Genomic DNA, 11453 nt, shown 5'->3' with positions numbered 1-11453 from the left:
CCCGACCCAGGGATCGAACCTAGATCTCCCACACTGTAGACAGATGCTTTACTGTCTGAGCCACCAGGGAAGTCCGCTCTAAAACAAGAGAAGCCTCAAACAGCGTGAAGCCCAAGAACCACAACTAAAGAGCAGCCCCCTGCTCGCCGCAACTAGAGAAAAGCCCAAGCAGCAACGGAGACCCAGCACAGCCAGATGAATAAATACAATTTTTTACAAGTGCTGTGGAGGGCAATTCAGCAGGAGAGGTATATTCATTTGCTGGAGCTGCCATAACAAAGTACCACATGCAGGGTGCCTTAAACAACAGAAATTTATTTCCTCCCTGTTCTGAAGGCTGCAGGTTGGAGATCAAGGGGTCAGCAAAGCTGGTTTCTTTGGAGGTCTCTCTCCTTGGTTTGTAGACTGCCATCTTCTTCCTGTGTCTTCTCATGGTCTCCCCTCTGGGTATGTATGTGTCCTAATGTTCTTCTAATTTTACTTTGCATGCGTGCGTGCTAAATTGCTTCAGTTGTGCCTGACCCTTTGCAACCCTATGGACTACAGCCCGCCAGGCTCCTCTCTCCATGGGATTCTCCAAGCGAGAATACTGGAGTGGGTTGTCATGTGCTTCTCCAGGGAATCTTCCCAACCTAGGGGTCAAACCCGAGTCTCTTACATTTCCTGTATTGGCAGCCGGGTCCTTTACCACTAGCATCACCTGGGAAGCCTCTATTTTACCCTAATTGCCTCTTTTTTCTCTCTCATTTTTTTTTTCTTTTTTCTTTCCCCCTCCAAATGATGGGAGAACTTAATTAAAATTTTTTTTTAAATCTTCTTTTTAACCTGGCCCTTTCCCCCACCACTAGAAAGCAGGTTAATTGCTAAAAACAGTTCATTTATTTGAGCATGTTCTTTTTAGGCAACTTTGCTTTTTCCACTGTCGTAGCCCCACTTGGTATTTCTGTTAGTCTTCTCTTTAAACACTTTTTTTTTTTTTTTCAGGAGAATTCGCATCACCATCTCTATTTCTGCTTCTTTATCCTCTCCCATGAGAAGAGCCAGTGCATCTCCCACTTTCTCCCTTCTTCTCGTCTTCCATCATTTTTCCCCTGTTCAGCCTGAGTCCACCTTTGTAGCGCTGACTTTTGTTTCTTCTACTGTCTGGGTCTGGCTTCAGGATAACATCCTATGGAGAAGACTACACTACTTTCACCTAATGAAGATTGTCTTTGACCACCCTGGGTTCGTCCTCGGGCTTCTCTTCCTGCTCACTCATCTCATTTATGGTCACTCTGCATCAGAGTCCCCTTCATCTTCTAATTTTTTCATTATCTTTTTAGTAGATTTCTTAGAGCTTATATGACTTTTGAGTCTTATGGAAAACGGGAATATATAGTCTGAAGATATTAAAAGCCTTGGGGGAACTTCCCTGGTGGTCTAGTGGTTAAGACTGTCTTCCAAGGTAGGAGGTGTGGGTTCGATCCCTAGTCAGTGAGTTAAGATCCCACATGCTTTGCAACCAAAAATTACAATAAAAAAGTACAGAAGCAATACTATAGCAAATTCAATAAAGACTTTTTAAAAACATGGCACACATAAAAAAAATTTTTTAAATCTTAAAAAAAAATAAACATAAAAGCCCTGGAGATCTCAGTGAGATGATGTTATAAAAGAGTATTTTATGGGAATTCCCTGGTGATCCAGTGGTTAGGATTCCACACTTCCTGTACTTCCACTGCAGGGGGCCCGGTTTCAATCCCTCGTCGGGGAACCAAGATCCTGCAAGCTTTGAAGTGTGGCGAAAAAAAAAAAAAAAAAAAAGTTTTATAATATCATGCATTTAACTTGGTACTAGAAAAGTAGAAGTATCAATTACAGGAAAGCACAGTGTCTGTGTGAAGGTGTCTGCAGTCTCCGATCCAGGCATCTGGCTTTCTTAAAATACTGCTGGGCAATCTGACACTAGCCATGCCCGTGGTACATATGACCTTCCCAGGTCCTCAAAGTCAAGGGAAACTGAACACCAGCATCCTTGGGCTTTCAACCTGGATCTCCAGCCAGCAGGAGCAGCCAGGCCCGGGGGCAGACAGCCTCAGCCCACCAGGTTCCTAAGGCCCTACAGCACCCACCTCCAGGGTCTACAGGGCATCCCAAGCTGACCAGGCCAAGGCAGGACACGAGGGATTCATGTGGAGACCTAGCAGGAGTGTGGCCAGGGGAGAGGAGTCTTAATTATGTCTTTAAAGGCTCTATGTCCAAATATGGTCCCAAGCTGGGACTTCCCTGGCAGTCCACTGGTTAAGACTTCGTCTTCCAATGCAAGGGGTGCGGGTTCCATGCCTGGTCAGGGAGCTAAGATCCCACATGCCGTGGGGCTAAAAAACCAAAACATAAAACAGAAGCAATATTGTAACAAATTCAATGAAGACTTTAAAAATGGCCCATGTCAAAAGAAAAAAAAATCTTAAAACAAAAATACAGTCACATTCTACTGTGGATTAGAACTGCACCATATGAATTTGGGAGCAGGAGACACAATTCTGCTCACCACAGAGGATGACAGGAGGTGGTGGGTGGGCTGGTTATTGTATTGAATAGGGGGTCAGAGATGGCCTCTCTAAGGAAGTAACATCTGAACAGAGAGACCTGGAGGACTTGAAGCAGTAGCCACGCTGGGTATCTAAGAGAAGAGAGTTCCAGGCAGAGAACAGCATGTGCAAAGGTCCTGAGGTAGGGCTGTGTGTGATTTACTCAAGGAACAGTAAGGAGGCCTGAGTGGCTGTGAGTGAGAAGTGTAATAGGGATGAGGGTGGGGAGGTGATGAAGCAGATCACACAGGACCTTGTGAGCCATGGGAAGAAATTTTTTCTTCTTCCTTCTAGAAGTGAGATGGCCCATGGTGTTCAGATCCACAGCTAACCCAACAGCATATTTTCAACCCCAAACTGAGTTTTTCCACCTAACAGCCCCCCATCACTAGCCTCCCAGTGTCTGTCCAAGAAAAGCAAATCCACAGGAAGGCCAGCCTGAATGACATAGAATTAGGAGCCTAAATCCCATGCATAAACATTGCAAGAGTCACCTCAACATACAGAGGTGTAAGGAGATGGTGCAAAGCAACAGGAGTGGGAACAGAGGCTTATCTCTCTGCTGACTATTTCCTCTTCCTCTGCTTGAAGGCTTCCACGAAGTAAGAATGTTCTCTCTCCTAAGTAAACCTCTCCTAAGTAGATCAACTCAATATCAGTTTAATGAACGCTCTTTCCCTCTGGGGAGGTTTCTTTTTTCAAATCTTGTAACTAATGGAGTTTAATAGGCCTATCTTCATGACGCCTTTAAGTTTCAATTTACTCCCATGAAAACTTAAATCGCCTACGATAGTCAATTTATAAAGCCTTTTGTGTTTTTCTAAATACATTCCCTTCACATTAAAAAAAAAAGCCTTTTATTCCTTTTATAAGCCCTTATGCCTCGAAGGCATTTTCCTTCACATTTTATAGAAATAAAACTGAAGACTGGGACTTCCCAGGTGGTCCAGTGGCTAAGACTCCCCACTCCCAATGCAAGGGGCCTGGGTTTGATCCTCAGTCAGGGAACTAGATCCCACATGCCAGAACTGAAAAAGAAGAGTTTGCATGCTGCAACCAAAAAAGATCCTGCATGTTTCAACTAAGACCTGGTGCAGCCAAAATAAATTTATGTGTGTATACACACACACACACACACACACACACACACACACACACACATTTAAAAAACTGAGGATGAAAGGAATGTCTTGCTACCTATTCCATTTCTACTTCTTGGAGTCACCCCACCCACCCCCCAAAATGTGCTTACTGTGTCAATATTAAAGAAAGAATTCACCACAGGGAACTATATTCAATATTTTGTGATAACCTATAAGAGAAAAGAATCTGGAAAGGAATAGGTATGGACACAGATTATAAAACTGAGTCACTGGGCTGTACCCCTGAAACTGAGGTAGAAATTGCTAGGCAGTCAGTGTAAGACTGAGTCCTTGGTCTCTTTTTCAATAAACATCTCACACTACTAACCTGAAGCTATATCCTTTGTTCCAGTTTCCTTACTTTCAGAGGAATGCGTCCTTGGTCTGGTAGATCATAAAACACCCAGATGCAGGACAGGACAACGGTTAACTTCTGGCCCTCTTATTTAAAAGAAAAGCAACAGGTAGACCATCAACTTTTGGTCCATATCTGGTCCTCTGTGAAATGGCCAGGGGTCGTAAGACAGGGTCACGCGATGGTGACCGAAAGTCTGAGGAGACTTAGAAACTGGGGATCAAAAGAAGCCATAAAGGTGTCAAGTTAAACATTGTAACCTTTAAACTGATTGGCTAGAAATGACATACGTTAAGGACAAGAGCCAACCAAAAAAGTACAGATGGATACTAGAAAGGATGTAATGCCGCTAAGTGCTGTAAGCATTTTAATGCTTATAAATGCTGTAAGTCCCACATTTGGGGGGCACTTCAGTGTCTCTCAGTGTCTATGTTGAGAGCTTTATTCTTTTCGTCTCTTTAAAATAAGTCCTATTTGCTTGCTACTGTGATCGTTTGCATGTGTGTGAAGTTCATTCTTCAGCTCTGTGAACAAGAATTCAGGTTCCTGTTTCAATACTAATGCAACAGTGAAAATCAATCTTACTTTAAAATGTTTGAAACATGAAAGAACCTAGCTTACAACTTGGATGGTCTGTGTAGTATCCCCAGTGTAACGAAAACCCCAGAGCCCAGGCTTGATGGAAAAAGCTCCAGGCACCCAGAGAAGGGAGGTTTGTACCTGGGAAGATGCGAGACGGAGTGGAAAAGACAAAATCTAAGGCACAGGCACAATGACATCTTTTGAGACACCCACCTGCTGGTCCCACAGGCTCAAGATGGAAATCTCCCTTCCCTGCTCCTTCTCTACAGCCCTTTGCTCCCAGCATCCCCCATCCCATCACAGGCCCCCCAATTTAACTTGATGCCCAAATCACATAGTTCGCCCTTTCCCTTCACTCTCTGACTGAAAGCCATCAGCAGATGCCATCCATTCACCTCCAAAATAGATCCTATACCCAACCACGTCCCTCCATGGCAAAGCCTCCTTCATTGCTGGCCTGGACTTGGGCAGTTGCCCCTCCTGGGTCAGCTGGCTTTCTCACTCCCCACGTCTAGCCTGCATTCTGCTCCGCAGTCAATGGGGAAGCTTCTGAAAAGAGTCAGTCGCTCTTTTGCGGTTATAGATAAAAGCCACTCCCTACAGGCTGCCCTGTCAGCCAGACCCCAACCCCTCCCCTTCCCCCTCTTGCCTCTAAGCTGCAGAGTCACCAACCTCACCAGTCCTGGTCTCTGCCAAGCTCATTCCATCTTTGCAATTCCCTCTTCCTAGTGGAGCAGTGCTAAAGAATTTGCCTGCCAGTGCAGGAGACACAAGAGCTGCAAGAGACACGGGTTCGAACCCTGGGTCTGGAAGATCCCCTGGAGTAGAAGATGGCAACCCACTCCAGTATTCTTATCTGGAGCATCCCATGGACAGAGGAGACTGGTGCGCTAGAGTCCATGGGGTCACAAAGAGTTGGACATGCCTGAGCACACATGCAGACAGGCCACTTCCTAGAATGCTCTTCCCCTCATCTGTGATGGGTCAGCTCCCTCTCATTATCCAGGCTGCAGTCAGACGTAGGCACTCCTCATCACATCCTCCAATGAGGTCTTCCTCGGGGATTTTTGGTGTCCCCTTTAGGATGTCAGTGTTAGGCATACAAGGATCTTGATCTATGTTGTTTGCCTTTGGGTCCCTGACAACTTGGGCTTCCCAGGTGGCTCAATGGTAAAGGATCTATGTGCCAACGAGGGTGATGCTGGTTCTATCCCTAGGTCGGGAAGATCCCGTGGAGAAAGAAATGACAACCCACTCTATATTCTTGCCTGGAGAATCCCATGGACAGAGGAGGCTGGTGGGCTACAGTCCATACGGTTGCAAAGAGTCAGACACAACTGAGCCACTGAGTATGCATGCAACCTGAATGACTCAATGATCTTAAGGATGAGTCTACCCAAGAAAACATCACCAAGCACATAGAACCCTCCTGCCTGGGGTCTAGGACTTCACGTAGCTAGGGAAGGGATAAATTGTGGTGGGAAAGATTTATTACAGAGCCAGGCCCATCGGACTCCAGCACACAATCAACTAGCTATGTGTTCCCCAACATGATTTAATCCTCTGCATCTCCTTCTCCCGCACAAGGTGGGGATAAGGGTAAGTAGTACAGGGAGCCATGGTGAGGGGTCAGTGGGAGCCTGTCGGAAAGCAGAGCTCTGAGCACAGCGCCAGGCCGTGGAAAGTGCTTGGTCGACACTGGCTCTCAGGCTGACTTTGAGGCAGGTGGGTGGAGTCTGGAAGCTGGATGGGTCAGGGCAGGGTAGGGGGCGATGGGGACGGCTGCTCAAGCAACACCACGGAGCTCACTCTGCAGAGCCATCACGCGCGCTTCCAGCAGCAGAGCCCCAGCTGTCCTGTGTGTACACACAAGAAGCAAACACAACCCCAGCCAACGGGTGCTTCCAGCCGGGTGGCCGTTCCTGGCACCTGCGGGGTCTTGTGACCAGGCGTGCTGTTCCCTGTCTGTTTGCTCAACCACAGCACGGAGGAAATGGCCAAGCACCTGGGGTTTGCATCCCTTAGAAGCGACCAGGTTTCACAAACAGGCGGTGCAAAGAGATGACAACGGGGGTAAAGCAAATGCAAGAAAAGAAGCGGCATTCAGCCTGAGACCACAAAAAAAATCTTACTGCTAATGTAATCAGAATAGGACTTCCTCAAAGTACCAGGTATCGCGTGAATCTATTTCCCTGAATCCAAATTGGAACTGCAGCCAAGACGGGGGTTGACCCCCACTGCCAAGCCTGGACCAGCCTGAGTTGCCATAGCAACCAGATGGCACCTGGAGATGCTCCTGATGAATATAGCTGGTTCAGGAGCTATGGGAGGGGGAGCAGGGAGGCAGGGACTGTAAGACAGTCCGGGTGGCTTCTGTGCACCACCCCCACATGGACAGGACGTTTACATAGCTGCACTGGGCACCAGGCTTCACCACCCATGGGTCAAACAAGCACCAGTAACTCCTAAAGCAGCCTTCTCTCTCCTACAAATCAGTAAAAGATATGGCACCTAAAATTAGAGGACTTATGGCTACCAACGTGGGGAGGGGAGGGATAAATTAGGAGTTTGAGAGTAATATATACACACTAGATAAGCAACAAGAACCTATTGTATAGAACAGGGATCTATACTCAATATTTTGTAATAACCTATACAGGAAAAAAATCTGAAAAGGTATTTGGCCACCATGCAAAGAGCCGATTCACTGAAAAAAGACCCTGAAGCTGGGAAAGATTGAGGGCAGGAGGAGAAGGGGATGACAGAGGACAGATGGTTGGATAGCATCACCGACTCAACAGACATGAGTCTGAACAAACTCCAGGAGATGGTGAAGGACAGAGAAGCCCAGAGTACCTTGGGGTCACAAACAGTCAGACACAACTTAGTGACTGAATGACAACATGTTCCTGAATCACTTTGAAACTGCATCATTTTTCTGTATACCTGAAACTAACATAACATTGTAAATCAATTATACTTCAATTACTAAACTCAAAATAATATTAAATTAAAAGTAGAGAAAAAACATTCTCTAAATCTTCACAGGCTCCTTAGACCCATTAGAGAAGATGGAAACTCAAAATGCCCACAAGGTCCTTCATTCAGGAAATAAAAATAAGACCAGGCTGGGGGCTGGAATGTAACCTACAAGACTTCAGTTTATTCACTGGTGTGGGAGGATGTCTTTTTCTCCCATCTGGGAGGAAAATTTTTAAACTAAAACTGGCCAGTAGTTTCACTCCTAGGTGCATCTAGCCACTGAAAGTCACATTCACAAAGCTCTGTTTTTAGTAGGTTAAAACTACAAGCAACCCAAAGGTCCATTAACAAGAAAATAGAAAAACAGAGTGTGGTATATCCATATAGTGGAATATTATGCATCAATGAAAAAGAAAGCACTCCAGGCAACAGTGTGGATGAATCTCATAGAGTGACACAGTGGAGGACCCACTGTGTGATTCCACTGATATGAAGTCCAAAATTATTCATTGTTTATCTGAAATTCAAATTTAACTACGTGTTCTCTGTATTTTTTAATTTTTTTAAACTGACAGCCCACTGAAGGCTGGAAATTCCTTAACTCTTTACCTGGGTCATGGTAGGAACACAGTATATAGATCTGTGTAAAAATTCATTTGTGCATTTTTCTGCATGTTTGTTGAAATTAAAAGATGCTTGCTCCTTGGAAGAAAAGCTATGACAAACCTAGACAGCGTAATAAAAAGCAGAGATAGCCATGTAGTCAGAGTTATGGTTTTTCCAGTAGTCGTGTACGGATGTGAGAGTTGGACCATAAAGAGGGCTGAGCGCCAAACAATTGATGCTTTCGAACTGTGGTGCTGGAGAAGATTTTTGAGAGTCCTTTGGACTGCAACATCAAACCAGCCAATTAAAAAGGAAATCAACCCTGAATATCATTGGAAGGACTGATGCTGAAGCTGAAGCTCCAATACTTTGACCACCTGATGCGAAGAGCCAATTCATTGGAAAAGACCCTGATGCTGGGAAAGATTGAGGGCAGGAGGAGAAGAGGGCAATAGAGAATGAGATGATTGGATGGCATCACTGAATCAATGGACATGAGTTTAAGCAAACCCCGGGAGATAGTGAAGGACAGGGAAGCCTGGTGTGCAGCAGTCCATGGGGTCACAAAGAGCCGGACAGGCAGTGACTGAACAACAATACCAACAAATATTTTTAAAGGCAAAATAATCATATTAAATTCACTAAGAGCAAGTAGATATGCCCTTCCACCCTACAATTAAGCTTTGAGTTGGGCAGAAAAAGGGATATTAGCCAAATCTCCCCACCCAAACACAAGCCCCAGAGGAAGTTGTGTTACAGATAAGACTGAGGTTCAGAGAGGTGCAACCGCTCACCAGAGGTCCCACAGCCTGGAGCAAGCAGGTCAGGGATACAAATCTAGGTTTCTTGGGGTTCCTAACACCTCTCTCTGAGGTCCAACCCAGGGTCTGACACTGAGCCTTTTTCTTACCAAGAATGCTTCTCCCAGAACATAATCTGTGGTAGGCAAGAGAGTGTCCCCCATGATCTGGGCGCCTGAGTATGTTATATTACATGGTGAAAGAAACCGGTACTAGGCTACACACTTTAAAATAGGGAGTATATCCTGGGTTATTCCTGTGGGTCCAAGGTCATCACATAGGTCTTTAAAAGAAGAAGAGGCAAGACATCCCTGGTGGTCTAGTGGTTAAGAATCCACCTGCCAATGCATTGGACACAGGTTTGTTCCCTGGTTCAGGAAGATCCAACATGCCGAGGGGGAGCTGAGCCTGTGAACCACAACTACTGAGCCTGCACGCTAGATTCCATGCTCCCCAACAAGACAGATCAGCACAGTGAGAAGCCCAAAAACTGCAACTAGAGAGTAGCCCCCCACTCGCCACAACTCGGAAAAAAAGCAACAAAGATCCTGCTGAAAATAAATTAACTTTTTTAAAAAAAGCAAAAGAGGTCAGGGTTTCAGAGGTAGCAGAGCAGCTCCCTCACTGCGATCTATTGAAAGTCAGCCCTCAACACCAGGGTTTGGAAATAAACCAAAAAGAGAGAGAGAGAGAAAAAGAGAAACAGAGAAAAGGAAAGAAAAAAGTGAGAGAGGCAGAAGACTAGGCCAGCAATGCGACAGAAGATGAGGCAGGAGAGATTTGAAACATGAGAGAGAGAGGGACTTGACCCTGGGTCTTTACCTCTGAGATGAAGGAGCCACCGGCCAAGGAATGCTGGTGGCCTCAAGAAGCTAAGAACAATGTCCAGCCGCCAGCCAGCAAGGAAACAGGACTCCAGGTCAGTCTCAATAGCTTGAAACCAACTTCTGCCAACAGCCTGAATGAACAAGGAAACAGATTCTCCCTAGTGTCCAGAAAAGCACACAGCCCACCAACACCTTGACTGCATCCCAGTCAAGCCCATCAGACTTCCAACCCATGGAAATGGCATGCTGATCGTAAGCCACTCAATTTGTGGTAATTGGATATGGCAGCATAGAAAAAATAATACACGATCCCATATGTGCACACACACAAAAAAACTGTACAAGCATTTGTTTTTAAAAAAAATGTGAGATTTTTTAAAAAAAGAAATTCCCTGCCAGTCCAGTGGTTAGGACTCCACTGCAGGGGCCAACGTTCAATCCCTGCTCAGGGAGCAAAGATCCCGCATGCCATGTGGCTCAGCCAAAAAAAAGTGAGATTATATATATATACACACACATATATGGGTGCTCCCCAGGTGGCGCAATGGTAAAGAATCCACCTGCCAATGCAGAAGACCTGAGACTCTGGTTCAATCACTGAGACAGGAAGATCCCCTGGAGGAGGGCACGCCAACCCACTCTAGTGTTCTTACCTGGAGAATGCCATGGACAGAGGAGCCTGGTGGGTCAGCTACAGTCCATGGGGTCACAAAGAGTCGGGCCCAACTGACCACACAATACATATATATATACATATATTCACATATACATATACACATAGTTGTCTATATAGACACATACATATATGTTTTATGTATGTGTATATACATAAAAGTCTGAATTTTTTTGCACTTAATAATATATCTTAAACAACATTCTACACCAGTTCCTATAGTTTTCTAATGAACCCATAGAATTGATCTAGTGTGGACATCTGGATCTTTTCATTTTTTCTATTCCTCAAAATGTTGGAGCCATCATTTTACATATAAATCCCCATGAAGCTGCTGCAGGTATTTCTTTTTTTAACTCTTTTTCCTTTCCTTATTTATTTTTATTTCTTGGCCATGTCAGGCAGTATGCAGGACCTAGTTCCCTGACCAGGGATTGAACCCATGCCCCCTGCATTGGAAGTGCAGAGTCTTAACCATTGGACCATTAGGGAAGTCCATGCTACAAGTATTTCTGTAGAATGAATTCTAGAAGTGGCATAGCTGTTTCAAAGATTGTGTACACTTTAAATTTTGACAGAAGGGCTTCCCTGGTGGTTCAATGATAAAGAATTTGCCTGCCAATACAGGAGACACAGGTTCCATCCCTGATCCAGGAAGATCCCTTGTGCTACAGAGCAACTAAGCTCGTGCACGACAACTATTGTGCCTGAGCTCCAGAGCCTGGGAGCCACAACTATGGAGTCCATGTGCCACAGCTACTGAAGCCTGGAGTCCTAGAGCCTGTGATCTGCAGCAGGAGAAGCCACTGCAGTGAGAAGCCCATGTAGCTCAACTAGAGAGTAGCGGCCACTCACCACAACCAGAGAAAGCCAGCATGCACCAGTGAAGACCCAGTGCAGCCAAAAATCAATCAGT

At 45.4% G+C, this 11453-nt stretch overlaps 1 pseudogene; it reads right to left on the bottom strand.

Annotated features, from left to right (window-relative positions):
- Positions 1 to 878: 878 nt before the first annotated feature.
- LOC122699413 lies at positions 879 to 1838 on the bottom strand (annotated as a pseudogene).
- Between the last annotated feature and the right edge of the window lie 9615 nt (positions 1839 to 11453).

The sequence above is a fragment of the Cervus elaphus genome, chromosome 9 (assembly GCF_910594005.1).
Source record: "Cervus elaphus chromosome 9, mCerEla1.1, whole genome shotgun sequence".
Lineage (NCBI taxonomy): Eukaryota > Metazoa > Chordata > Mammalia > Artiodactyla > Cervidae > Cervus > Cervus elaphus.
The sequence above is the reverse complement of the archived record's forward strand: the minus strand, read 5'-3'. Positions and strand labels throughout refer to the sequence as shown.